Source organism: Sinohyriopsis cumingii, chromosome 12 (assembly GCF_028554795.1).
Source record: "Sinohyriopsis cumingii isolate HCF-2022 chromosome 12, ASM2855479v2, whole genome shotgun sequence".
Classification (NCBI taxonomy): Eukaryota; Metazoa; Mollusca; class Bivalvia; order Unionida; family Unionidae; genus Sinohyriopsis; species Sinohyriopsis cumingii.
This window is the reverse complement of record NC_142972.1, coordinates 53,745,660-53,761,158: the sequence shown is the minus strand read 5'-3', so window position 1 is coordinate 53,761,158 and position 15,499 is coordinate 53,745,660. Positions and strand designations below refer to the sequence as shown.

Here is a 15,499-nt window from a genome sequence, read left to right as displayed (position 1 = left end):
AAATTGTTCCTTTAGCCCTCATTCAAGTCATTCTTTTGTGTCTTAGTTTTTTATATAATACTGTTTACAGAAAAAATTCATTATTCATGCTTTCAGATATACAAAGTACTGTACTCATCTAAAACATTCTTGGACAGAAACATTAACTTGGAGATATAGTGAATTCAAACAAATACTTCTTGGATTATATTAATGTGATTCATAAAAAAATGTTGGCACATCACTACACTTCAGGCTATTAGTACATTAGTAGATGTGAGACTACATGTCACTACAGGCATGCCAACACCTTCAGCATTTGATTTTATTTGAAATACCACTGAAGTTTATTCCGAATTTTATTCATTAGGACTTGTGTTAGAAATTCTAGGAATATCTGGGATTTAATTTTAATTTGCATTACTGTATGTTCTTTTTAAATTTTTCACTTTGTATTTTAAGGGAAATAAATTACAAGGGATTAGAAACCAAGTTATACTATTGATGTATCAAGTAACATGAGGGTTTCAGCACGTGTGAGGGAAAATGTATATTCTTTCAAGGAGTTAAAAATAAACAGCTGTTGGCATATAACATTTTATTTTAAATAGTTTTGAATGAGAGAGGCTGTAGGAACAAAATGATTCTTAATTTAATCTGTATTTTAATAAAATGAACAATTAAAACAAAAATAAATATTTCTTGTATTAAAATATAGTTGTATACAATAACTGGCATTACAAAATCAGGATTAGATGCAGCAACAAATGTGCCTTCTGGAGTATATAATGTTTTGATTTGCCCAGTATTTTAAGTAACTACTTAAATTTATTCAAATCTAATTGTAGCCTCATATAAAAAAATATTAGGGATTTTTGTTCTAAAATTTATATTCTTTTTAAAAAAAAAAACTAATCAGAGCTGTCAGAGTCAAGCGAACTGGACTGTACTATCTTCCCAGCAAAGGCCAACAGTTAAAACAAGGGTCCCTTGAAGGGATTCATGCTCACTGGCTAAAAAGAATTTCTAGGAAATCAAGAAAAGACCAATTCTTCCATTTAACTGCCGATTGTTTAAACCATCTATGATCTCAAGCTAGGACACTTTCTGTCGGTGTTGTTCAAATTCTCCTAAGCAGTTATTTAGAACGAACAACAGAAGTTTTATTTCTTCTATTTTCAGTAATGGCAGTCATATTTTATGGCAGATTTGCACCATTTGTACAAATATAAAATACCCTAATGCCAAAATGCTTTCTGAAAAATTAGGTCCAATTCTGTTCATTGATTTTGGGGAAGAATTCATTTTAAGGATTGTCCAATTTTAGTAAAGATGACTGTAATCACTGGAAAACTGATACCATCTGTATAATTTGAAAACACTTATTACCTGAATTCCTTCCATCTTATTAGTTCACATTCTGCTAAGCAGTTTCTGGGAACAAATTGTTTCAAGTATTTTCTATTTTAATTAATGGTGGCCATATCTGATGGCAGGATGGCGTTCATTCAGGACCAATTAGACATCATTAGAAGTCTGGGTGAAAATTCCACCTCAATCAAGGAGTGGTAATAACAATCAACAGTTTTTTTTAATCTGTGGTAATGGTGGTGATATTTTATGGCTGATCAGCTTCATCTATACAATTCTGAAATCAGGGCTCAGGAGAAGAAAAATATCCCAAGCATTTAATTATCCATGGGAAGAATGAGCTGCAGAGTTAATGATCTAATTATACTCAGCACAATTTACTTCCCCATGACACTGCTTTGATTATGCTTTACTAAAGAACCACAGGTATCTGATGCAACCTTGATACTAAATGAGTAATAGCAATGTAAATACTACGGTCTGATACATGACTCCTTAGATAAACATAACATGAGATAAGGCTCAGTGTCACTTGAGAAACTGCAGTTGCACACAATATTAGCCCTTGATTTCTTAGTTGTATCCATGTTTACAATGAAACCATTCAGTAATCTAGCTTTGATATATAATTATGCAATTACTTTTTACAAGAAAAATGTCATAAACATGCACTTAAAAGAATTCTGACAGTCTCAATTTCCATCTACTTTTGTACTAATAATCCATTTTAGGTCAAGCCTCCATTTTAGAGAGCTAAACACAGCAACCATAGCAAGAAAGACTGCTTATTGGCCAAAAGAACTGAAATAATATTAGGTCATTACTGCAAAAAAAAATCTACCAATCAGTTGTTGTCTCAATATTCTTTGGTTATAAATAGATTGCAATGTATTGTATGCAACTTGGTGAAAATCAGCTGAGACACTAAAATACTTATTTGAAAAGTAAGTTAGCAACAGCCTTCTTCTGAAAAGAAATTATATGCTTAATGAGATTTACTTCTGGCATTTTCCCATTGCCATGGCAATGTATCGATGAAGTTTCAGCCTTGAAAATACTGGCAATGTGGGGCAACTGTAACACTGCCTGACCAAATGAAACTTTTTGATATTCTCTGTCTCTTTAACATGTCTGAGTCATAAATGAGACTTTGTGATAGCTCATTTAAAGGGAAACTTGTTATGTATATTTAATTTGTATTATGTGTTGGCTTTTTTCCATGATTATTGAGTGTAAGGGTTATTCTGAAATCAAGGTATTACACAGCTAATTTTTGTTTATAACTGAAGATGATATTTTAAGATAATTACTTATAGGTAAACATGTTTACTTTGATCTGAATTTAAGACACTGGTTTTCCCCTTGGAAATTCCTGGTCTATCTGATATTTGCCATCTTCTTTGCTAAAATTTTAGTAAAATACCTCAGGCCAAACAAAACATTATGTGTGTTTATGGTTGGCCAACCATCACTATTTTTCACTGCCAGCCCTAGCCCCCTCCCTTTACAAAAAAAATCACATTAAATATATGTTGTTGTTTTTTTAAACGACCTGCCTACCCTAATTTTAAAACCAGTGCCTAACATTGTTTACCAATCAGAATGTTCTAGAAATAAACTTTTGACCCTTACCTTGGTTTTTAAATAATCCATTACCTCATAGCAGAGTTATCCAGTGCAGCGTGCTATAAATAGAAAACCTGTTACCTATTTGACTCCATATGCATAGGCCTGCCTGTTAACTGTTAAGCAATGTTGTGTATGTACATTTAACAGCAATTTTAACCATTTTACATTTTTGGTACACATCTATTATGTGACCAACTGTAGCTGACATTTCTCATACTCAAAATTTACAAGTTTTTTGTCTGCGTCTACATCACCAAGTCATCTGAATTTGATAATTTATAAAACTAATTGCTGCCTACATCAATATCAGAGCCTTTACCTAAGTTATTTAATCTTTAATAGTTGTGATTCTAATCGTGAAAACTTCGTAAGTACTGAATGAAATCCACGACCTCCATTTTGGAGAGTGAAGATTATGACCCAGTTACTTTAAATAGTAGATATCAACCTGAGCATAAACAGTGACCACGTGATCTGACGTAATTGTCATTCGCAGAAATGAATGTAGTATCTAATAGGGGGTTTCCCCAAATGTGGTGCTACAAAAACCGGCTTAAAATGGCTGATGCATAGCTGCCAACCTTCCATGCTCACAATTAGTGAAAATAGGGATAAAAAGTTGTGAATTTGGACATGAAATAGTGAAAAATACCATGACAATAACTCCATCCACTCTGACTGTCAATACTACACTAATCAAGTTTGCAATATAAAACTAAAACACTACATATATGCAAAAATATTTATTTATCAAGACATGATACTGTGGCAGACTTGAACTTCCTCAATTGATTGATCGTAAATTTGTTTTCTAAACAGTTCAGACTTCTTGCCTGCTGGCTGATCTTGGTGACTAAAATTGCTGACAAATTTTCTGCAGCTAAGGAGGCCCTAAAGTCTGTCTTATTTTTCCTCACTAGAGAAAATACTCTTTCACTGTCTCTGTTGCTAGCTGTGAGGAAGGCACAGGAGCTGCAGCACTTTTGGTTCTTCCACAGGAAAATCTGGAAGCGATTTTCAAGTCTGGGAACATTTGTCAGAACAAATGTTTAGCATGGTCTCCAGCTGATAAAGGCAGATTGTGTTTGACAAGAAAACTCACAAATAATGCTTCAGCATTGGTAGCCTGCAGATCTTCCGCTGATGGCTTAAAATATTCCAAAGCTGAAATCTGCGAATTCTTAATTTCCCCCAACTTCTACATGTTTTTGCAACCGATGTGCTTCCTCACATCGTCTCTGCAATGGCACACTGAGTGCAAAAAGCATGATGAATATCAATGTTTAATGGCAGAATGCACTGCCAATTTTTGATATATTCCAAATTAAACTTTTTGAGTAATACATTTCTTTTGTCCTTGCTGGTGAAGACATTTTCAAGATCTTACATCTGAACGGTAACTCAAATCAGTGTTGGTGACACATGCGCGGAGCAAAATTCCGGTTATGCCCCAGTTTCTATCAAAAGCATTTGTATTTTAAAACTACTCTTATACATATAGAGTAAAGTAGGCTAAAATGCTTGCTACCGGGCCAACTGTACTAATCGGCTGTAGATCTACTAATATCGCAACCAGCAGTACCGGACCGTTTCGGCAACTGTGCGATTAACGGGAAATCGGTTATTTTACTAAAGATTTAAAATGATTGAGGATTGGAGAATTCATGAATTTTTGGCTTGCGGCGTGAATCCGTGAATCACTGAAAAAGTTGTGAAAATCACAATAAATTCGTGAGGGTTGGCAGCTATGCTGATGTTTACAGCAGACGTCAAAAGGCGCTTCCATGGAATAGAGGCACCATTGGCATTTCCATGCGAATGGAGTAGAGGCATCCAAAGGCGCTTGCATGAGGAAAAGGGTTAAGGTTGTTTACATCAGAATTATTCATTCCTATCTTAACATCTGTAGTGGAGTCAATCTTTTAGTGTTTCAGTTAATATATATAAGGATTTCTTTATTTAAATTATTCACTGGAATTACATAGTGCTCATTAACATGTTAGGACAAAATCACTGTTTGGAATTATTTTGATTTCATTCCAAGACATTTCGGATTATAAGTGATATGTCAAGAAATTAGCACATCAACACTATTCCAGGTTACTGGTACATCAGCACTTTCTAGATTGGAACACGTTAGGAACACCACTGGAATTTATTTGGAATATTCTACTTTTAGACTTGTGATAGAATTTTCAAGACTATTTGGAATTTATTTAATACTCGAGTTCTTTTTAAATTTTCACTTTATCATTTAGGGAAAAGAAAAGAATTATTTGTTGAAATTTACTAAACTTGTTGGTTTTCACTCTTTTCCGTTACTTAGTTAAAGACCATAAATTCATACTGTAACATTCTTCAAATCAAAACAATGCCTAAATTACCGCAAAACATCACTGAAAATGCAGAATTAATATTAAACCAAGATTAAATGTGAGAAACTGCAGCATTATATGCTCATAATATTTAATGTATTTACACACCATAAACTATCTTGACCTTAAGACCACATAAGCTAAAAACTTGAAACTCCACATTACAGTTGCATTCATTATGATCAACCAACCTTTATATTTCCAAATCCTGAGTGCAAAGTTAGAAATAAATGTTGAAGTACGATGAATCAACAAATAAAAAGTTCAAAAGTTATAAGACAAAATAAAAAAAAACAAATCTAGATATATTATGAGCAAAAACATACCCAATATAAGTACATAGATGATAATATTAATTCAGTCTCATTTCAAATATAAAAGTATGTATTCCATATGGGTTACGAAAGATGGATGTTCAAAAGCTCAATATGGGAATATGGCATGAATATCAAGAATTTATCTTTTCCACTTCGAGCTTTCTAAATCAAATAAGCTGGATTCTAACAACTGAAATATGATTTAACAAGAAGTAATTTCAGCATTATAGGCCATGATAAAAGTAAGAATACAGCGTATTAACAAGATAGCCACGCGGGCTTGATATTGCTCACAAGTGTAACTGACATGTAAGCATGTGATCACAAATTTATAAATGTACTACAGAGTAGAAAGAAAGGTTTTGAGCACCTAGTACTCCATTATCTACTTAATGCTGGTATCACACACTTCACTTGTCTTCCTTTTTAGACCATATGTACTGGTGATTAAAACAGGACAGATTCATTTGGAGGTGGGGGTGGATTTTTAACGTAGTTTTGTCAGTTTTTCAGTCATATCGCTACGATGTCTGCAGTGTGGCTGTTTATAGTTATTATCTAGTACTGAGGCATCATGCTGCAGAGATGTAACATCATGTCCCATCCAATCGCATTATGCTGAAACCAGGCCGACCAGTCTCAACACTAACCACTTAACGACAAGTGAGGCAGCTGTTAGTACCATTTAAGTCTTTGGTATGACTCAGCCAGGATTCGAACCTGCAACCTTCTGCATTCAAGGCGGATGCTCTAACAACTAAGCCACCAGAGTGCTCTATTATTTACTCATTAAATACCCGTAAGCAATGACCGAAATATAACTGTCTGAATAGCTAAAATAGTCTTCAAGTTACTTCCCATTTCCATTGCTTTAAGGGGTCAACTGGCAGTCATTTAAAGGTTTCTCTACATTTAGTAATAGTGACCATATTGAAAGACAGATTACCATCTTTCTTTGTAAAACTTTAAAAGGTCTTGTTGTCAGGATGCTGTCTGACAAATTTGGTCAAATTCTGCTAAGCGGTTTTGAGAAGAATTTGAAAATAGCATTTGTGAATGGATGACAAATAAATTAAAAGAGACCATACATATCCTTATGGCCAGTTTACAAAAATATGGATTTGAGTCTCTGAAATCCAGGGTTTTATCCCTAAATTTAATGTTTATGGAATGCCTTATAAAAAGAGCTGTCTAGACGTCAAATTAATTAAGGCAGATATTTCCTATGATCCATGGGAGGTAATTCAGCCAACCTTCAAAGATGTAAGTTCCAGTGCAGTTTTGGAGTAGCCTCCCATGTCAATTCATGTTGGTCCTGCATCCTTATGATTTATTGCCAAATGTTCTCTTCACTTACTTGTACTAACTAGTCATTAAAAAACTTGCACCATTTTGGCAAATTTAGACAAGAAATTTAATTTATCACAATATTTTTAAAAATTAAGTCTTTGATGGTAATAAATTGGCAATAATTATGAACACAATTTAGAGTCAACTATTCCTGATGCATTGTGTTCCAGAACTGTGCAGATCAAAATAACACCTGGAAGAATCCATCTTCACATAAAAGGAAAAGTAAACCATGTATCATTGGATGGCAAATCTGCGGTGGGATGCATCTCCTTGGCTGGTGCCCCTAACAGTGAGACAAACACTGCCACCCCCTTTCTGACTGCACAACAATTGCAACAATTCTTGAAAAATGTCATCTTTTTATCTTCTTAAGTACTCTGTTATGAGGAGTTATATACACCATATTGTAAACACTATCCTTTATTATCACTAATTCACACCATACCAAAATGAATACTATCCTTTATATCACTAATTAACACCATATCACTGTAAATACTATCCTTTATATCACTAATTAACACCAAATTATTGCAAACACTATCCTTTTTAATCACTAATTAATACCATATCACTGCAAATAATATACCCTGTTATCATTCCCTACACATTTTAGATACTGGTTTCTAGTGGTTTTCTTTTAAGCAGCTGAAAGAAATAAAACTGAAGTTGTTTAGACCTTAGCCATCCAACAGACTACCATAAACTATTTTTTTCTCCATGTGTCTTATTGTCTCTATCAAGGTTGTTTCAACCATCTAAACTTTAAAATTAGTTGGGGAAGGGGCAAAAAGATAAGAAAACAGAAAAGGATAAAACTAATTATTTTATAAAGAGAAGATGAAAAATGGATTGTAAAGGGGAAAGAAAGGCAATATATGAAGAGAAGATAGAAATCTGTATGGTGCTATTGCTGTCTACTTAGAAAAAAATACTGTATTGTTTGTGAATAAGAATTGAGGCATAGGTAAGTACCAGTAAGTTATTTTAAGTGAATTTTGATGTTTCATGTATTTTGTCATAAACATAATGTGCTGTGCAATTCTAAATATAGATATTTTTTGTACCCATGAAAGACTAGGGAAAATGAAAACATCAAGTACTTGTCACAAAAATGTGTTCAACATAAGATGTAACATTATAAGGACAAGGACTGCAATTCTACATTCAAAAAAAGAAAGATTTAAGCAAGAAATGCATTGAAGTGTATTATTTGCATGAAATCATTACAAATTAATGGATGGGAAACTCCGTGAGTCATCTAATGAACAATGGCTCCACATTAGAATGAACAAAACACAGTCCAAGGATATAATTTTCAATAAAGTAGCTTTCATTACAGCAATGTATTGTTTCAATATCCATGCTGTATTGAGCTCAAAATTATAAGTATGTCCCGTTAGGAATTCAAAATAAAAAGGATTGCTACATTTGATGTCAAAATCATAAATATGTCAAATAAGGAATTCATTACAAAAAGGCTTACTGATTGAAGTCCAAAAACATAATTATGTCCGAATTTGGAATTCATAACAGAAACGATTTCTGTTCTCTGAGTCCAAAAGTATATAAGTGCGTCAAAATTAAGGATTCATAATAGAAAGGATTTCTGTTTGGAGCCCAAAATCATGTCACATTACGGATTCATTAAGAGAAACCACAGATGTTTGATGGACAGCTATTCGTAAATGTTATGTCACCATATCTAATTAGTAAAGTGAAGATCTCAAATTAGACACATGAGAAAATCAGACAGAACAAGTTTCCTCTGATCTTCCCCACCATGTTTTAGATATCTGGATAGTAATGTTGTGTTGGGAGGTCATATTCCATATCAAAACCAGGAATTCACTGAAACCATGCATTAGTGGCACTGAGTAGTCATTTTAATCAGGAACTAGTGGCACTGGATAGTCACTCTAATCAGGGACTAGTGGCATTGGATAGTCAATTTAATCAGGGACTAGTGCACTGGACAGTCAATTTAATCGGGGACTAGCAGCACTGGGTAGTCACTTTAATCAGAGACTAGCAGCAATGGGTAGTCACTTTAATCAGGGACTAGTGCACAGGACAGTCAATTTAATCAGGGACTAGCAGCACTGGGTAGTTACTAATCAGGGACTAGCAGCACTGGGTAGTCAATTTAATCAGGGACTAGTGCACTGGGTAGTCAATTTAATCAGGGACTAGCAGCACTGGGTAGTCAATTTAATCAGGGACTAGCAATATTAAGCTACACTGTATCAAACACTATTTGTCTGATGTCATTAAGCAGATAACTTATCTTCACATCCATAATAATTAAAATTTATTTCATCTCTTTGATAAGCAGAAACATAAGCCAGATTTACCAGTGCACTACACTTAATACCATATTTTGCTTTTTCTTAAACTGCATGCTCATATGATCCAAAATCTTGCAACTTAATTTTTCCTGATGTAAAAGAAGAAAGGATCGCATACAAATAAACAATGTAGTGAAAAGGCAGGCTATGATCAAAGAATGATGCTGCCAGATCCGGCAATCAGATAACTAAACAATGCTGCATAGCTGAGCAGAATCTGCTTCTAAATACTGGGTATTTAGCTTATATGTCAGTTTGGTTTAAAATGATTTCTTCATTGTTATTTCTATGAAGTCTACCTTTTTATTTCAGGTAGACGGTTTTATAAAATATCAGTTCTGTACTCCCTGTTTAAAGGAACTACCTATACTGCTATAACAAGGTACTGGAGAATTCCAAGTTTTTGACTGGAAAGTGTGTGTATGTGTGTGTGTGTGTGTGTGTGTGCACGTGCATGCATGTGCATGCATGTGTGTGTGTCTGTGAGAGTGTGTGTGTGTGTGATTTGGATGTTTAACTTAGCTTTAACAATTTTTCAGTCATATTGCAATGATGTCTGCAGTGTAGCAGTTTACAGTGATGTCTACCGCTGTAGCATCATGTCCCACACATTCACATTATCCTCACACCAGACCGACCAGTCCACTAACGTCTTAATGCTGAGTGCCTAGCAAGGCAGCTGTTAGTGCCATTTTTTAAAGTCTTTGGTATGACTTGGCCAGGATTCGAACCAGCAACCTCCCACATCTGAGGTGGTCGCTCTAACCACTAGGCCATAGGAGTGGTCTATAATTTACTCTCAAACACCTGTAAGCAACCACTGTAACATAACTGTCCAAATAGCTAAAATAGGGTGGGAAAGATCCGAAGTAACTCAGGCAAGAAAAATGAAATAATTTTTAATGTTAAAGACATGAGAAAGTCATGTATGAAAACCAGTGTTGACTCCTGGGCTGCCCTACCTCCTGGGGATTAGTCTCCAGTTCCTAACTTAGAAACTCTTTAGTTTAACCCCTACAGCTATTTCATTCATAATACTACATTAGTGTTTCCCTTTACGCAGTTATGCATCAGAGACACACGTTAAAAAATTGATGCACACGTTTTATTACCATGCGTATTTTTGACGCAAAGGATGTACACACTGCTATGTGTTCAATCTCCAATGCAGTGGACGAACGATAGCATTGTGTCCGAGTTCGAGTATAGGCATTGTTATGATGGAGTAGCTTCCCCTAACCTCGCGAGCTCATACCAGTCTGGTTCTAGTGTAGACTTTATTATGATGGATTAGCTTTCCCTAATCTTGCAATTACGTGATTTCCTTCAGGCACAGCATTAAGTGTTTTGGACGCAAAGGAACACTGATACTTTTCTAAGTAGAAAAACACCTCCAGAGGAAATTCACGCATACCAAGAATCATCAGCCAAGAAGGTGAAGGTTGATGAACATATAAAAGTAACTGTGGAGCATAGCTTCAACGATAAATGGAAGAAAGAATTCCCCGGATGGAATACATTTCATCGACTGGAATGACATGCCTGACTTGTGTTCGGGCGAGTGCAAAGACTTCCAAAGTGAAGAATCCTTTTGTGACTGGGTTAAAGAACTATAAAAAATCCACCCTTGTTCGCGATGAAGAATCAGGGGAACATATCGCAAAAGGGCTTATTTTGCAACAACGAAATCTGGATGCTTGCAAAGAAAACTGCAAAGAGCAGGTAGACGCTAGCCTCATGGCGCAGATGAGAACAGCGGTGCATATGTCCCGAGAAAATATTCCAGACTGACAGTTTCCTGATTTAAACGAACTTCAGGTAAAATCCCTCCCTCTCTCTCTCTCTGTCTCTCTCTCTGCTTGCATGTGTCTGTGTATGTGTCTCATGTCTTATTACTTGAGATCGAATTAATTTATAAAGTGAAATGGTCATTGATCAGTCCACTCCAGTTTACTTTTTTTAAAATAGAATTTTCAGTTAAAGAACTATAACACTGAATGAAGGGATTAACATTGATTCTGCAATACTTAGTAAACTCATTACTTAGCAAACTCTTACCAGCTGACTTGTGCTTTGTGACAGGATGAGATGCATGTTTTTATTACTTTTTTTTTTTAGAGGGACAATGGTTGTTGAGCCCTGAAGAATGAGACCCTGACATACAAGAAGCATGGGATTGTGTCTGAGATGCAGGCAGCAGCCTCTTTAGTTTGCAAGGAGAGGGTCCAACAAAGGGTCCATACTTCCCCATACCTGGGCATTCTTCTGGATGAGATTTTGGATATTGCTGTGCAAAAAAAATTGGTTATATTTTGTCGAACTGTTCATGGTGGGAAGGCACACACTGAATATTTAGCTAACGTGAACGTACAAGATGGAAAAGCTGAAACAATCACAAATGTCTTAATGAATGTTCTTCAGGAATACCAGATTGATATTAAGAAGGTGATTGGTTTGGGCACTGATGGGGCAAATGTCATGATAGGTTGAAAATCTGGAGTGTGTGTATGGCTGAAAGAGAAAAATAAAAGAATGGTGAGTGTTTGGTCTAGTGCTCATAGATTAGCCTTGGTTGCATACTGGGCTGCAGCAAGCATAGCATACATGAAAAAGTACCAGTCTGTTTTGGTCACAATCTACAACTTCTTTTCATATTCAGCTTGTAGATATCAGAGGATAAGAGACATGTGCCAGATTATGGGAAAGAAAGCGAAAAGGTTCAAAAAACCTACCCAGGTGAGATGGCTGTCTCACCATGATGCTGTGCAAGCCATTGAGACTGTTGGGGATGCATAGTTCTTGCACTTGAGCAAGAAGCAGCTCAGAATGACTCTGCAAATGCTTCAAAAGCAAAAGGCATCCTAGACGAGGTACATACATACAAGTTTCCAGCATCGACAGTGTTATTGCTTGATGTCCTGCAAGAGGTAACCAGATGCAGCAAAGTATTTCAAATGACATTGATCAGGTAGAACATATGCTTGATGCTACTCTGGAAACACTCAAAGATCATGTCAGCAATGTAGAAGGATACACACCACATGTGACTGAACTAAATAGTCAACTTGACATGTCAGGAAAATACCAAGGTGTACAACCCAAAGAATATCATAAGCATTCTAAAAAGTCTGTCAAAAATCTTGGTAAAGCGTTTGTAGCATGTGTTGAATCAGAGATGAGAAAAAGATTCTCCCCATGTGATATGCAGATTTTGAAAGACCTCTCTACAGTACTCAATCCTAGAAAGTTACCTCAAGGCACTGAAGAAATAAGAACCCATGGTTCTAAGTCCTTGGAGAGGCTCATTGAACAATTTGGAACAGGGGAAAATCCTCTGATTGACCCTGAGGAAACCAAGGAATCTTTCCTTTGCTTCAAACACTACATTTCCAGACATAAAGAGAAGGGGCTGGGTGAAATCAGTGAACTACTTCTTCAAGAAGGAGGGGATATTTTTGCTAACTTTGCTCAGCTTGCTGCTATTAGTCTGGCCATCCTACTTACCTCTGTGCCTTGTGAGAGAGGGTTCTCTGTCCAAAATGCTATACATTCACTCAAAAGAAACAATCTTTCAATGAAGTCTGTTCATGAGAAAATGCTTGTTAGATATGAAGCCAAACGTCCTGACCTTGACAAGCAAGAGTCTGCAAACAACTCATGCATCAAATTTCAAGAAATCTGTTCCAGGAAGAAATAAAACAACGGTGAGAGTGTAAATTTCCTTTCAGATGCATTAAAATGATTGTCTGATTATTGAGCTTGTTTGTTGATTTTTAATTCTAGTTCCAGATAAAGTAAGCATGCAATACACGTTGTCATTTCATATGTTCAGGTAAAAAAAGATTAGGGATGAGATGAAAATTTGTCAGCATATTCTTGACCCCCAAATTTTTCATTTGACCCCCAGTTCTGATAACAGAGGTAGTTTTTTAACCCTTAGTTTTATAGGGATACACTGCTACACATACTCCATTCTTTCCACACTAATTTTATCCATAATTTATATATGAAGAGTGGTAGATATTCTATTTCTGATTTTGTTTTCTTCACCTTAAACTACAGATTAGTCCATCTGATTCATAAAGTCATAATTTTTTGCTAAATTTATATAACTTGTTTTATTCAAAATTATGTATCCTTTATTCCACATTTAATTGCTTAATGTTTCAAATTTTATCTGCATGGGGCAGAACTCTGCATGATTCCAAACTCATGCTTTTAAATAATCAATAGTCTTCCACATAACTTACTTCCCATATCCATTGCTTTAAAGGGGTCAACTGGCAGTAATTTTTTCTATATTTAGTAACAATGACCACATTGAAAGACAGACTGGCATCATTCTTTGTAAAACTTTAAAAGGTCTTGTTGATAGGATATTTTTTACAAATATGATCAATTCTGCTTGAGCAGTTTTGAGAAGAATTTGTAAAACAGCAACTGTGAATGGATGACTAACACAACTGACAAAATACCATTCTATATATCCTTATGGCTAATTTGCATAAAATGGATACGAGTCTCTGAAATCCAGAGTTTGATCCCTAAATTTGATATTTATGGTTTGCATATAAATTATACACACAGCTGTCTAGACACAAGACAGACAAATTATTTAAGGCAGATATTTCCTATGATGCATGGGAGGTAATTCAGTCAGCCTTCAAAGATGTAAGTGCCAGTGCAGTTGTGGAGTAGCCTCCCATGTTAATTCATGTTTGTCCTGCATGCTTATGATATACAATTGTGCCAAATTTTCTCCTCAATTACTTGCACAAACTAGTCATTAAAACAAATGTCCCTTGCAATATTATGGCAAATTTAGACAAGATTATCACAGACTACAATATGTTTTTTAATTAAGTCTTTGAATATTGATGGCATATATTTTGATGGTAATAAATTGGCAAAACTTTTAAACACGATTTACAGTCATTGTGTTTCATATTATATATATCATAAGAAGGCAAAGCTGCAGTGGGAGGCATTCTTTTCCAATGACCTTATAGTGAAGCAATCCATGCCACCCCTTTCTGACAGCATAACAATTGTTGAAAAATGTCATCTTTTGATCTTATGTTCTCTATTATGAGGAGTTATATACACCATATTGTAAACACTGTCCTTTTTAATCACTAATTGATATTACTGTAAATACTATTCTTTCAAAAAGAACTGAGGCATAAGTAGCTACCAGTAACTTATCTTTACTGAATTTTGATGCAACATGTATTTTGTCTAAATATCGGTACTTTTTTGTACCCATAAAAACCTGGGGAAAATGAAAGCATCAAGTACTTGTCACAAAAATGTGTTCAACATAAGATGTAACATTATAAGGACAAGGACTGCAATTCTACATTCAAAAAAAGAAAGATTTAAGCAAGAAATGCATTGAAGTGTATTATTTGTATGAAATCATTACAAATTAATGGATGGGAAACTCTGTGAGTCATCTAATGAACAGTGGCTCCACATCAGAATGAACACTGTCCAAGGATACAATTGTTAATGAAGTTGCTTTCATCACAGCAATACACCTCTCCCTCGATAACTTGCACACAACGGATCCACAAACATAGACTGCATTATAAGTGAGGCACGAGTAACCGAGAAACCTCCAAAAATTGATGAAAAAAACACTCTGACATCGAGAAACCATGGGGTGGGTGGGAAGCAGTGTTAGGGAACTGGGCTGTTTATTTAATGAATCCTCATTTTACAAGCACATCGATAGCAAGTTATAATAACGCGCTTTTTCTAATGAAGTTGTTCGTTATTCTGTTTAAATAAAATTTATTTTCAAACTGTCCAACATATGAAAGATTGTTCCAACTGGTATCAACAATAATTCATTACAGAAAAGCTTGCTGTTTCGAGTCAGAAAATATAATTATGTCAAATCTGAAATTCATAACAAAAAAGATTTCTGTTTTGAGTCCAAAAGTATATGTCAAATTAAGGATTCAAAATAGAAAGAATTTCTGTTCTGAGTCGCAAAGTATGTCACATTAGGAATTCATAATAGAAAAGATTATGTTTTGATGGGCAACTGTTTGTAAATGTTATGCCACCATATCTAATTAGTAAACAGAAGATCTCAAATTAGACACATGAGAAAATCAGA

General features: G+C 35.1%; 1 pseudogene; it reads left to right on the top strand.

The window, feature by feature from the left end:
• Positions 1-11,258: 11,258 nt before the first annotated feature.
• LOC149786457 (uncharacterized) lies at positions 11,259-12,395 on the top strand (annotated as a pseudogene).
• The last annotated feature ends 3,104 nt before the right edge of the window (positions 12,396-15,499 follow it).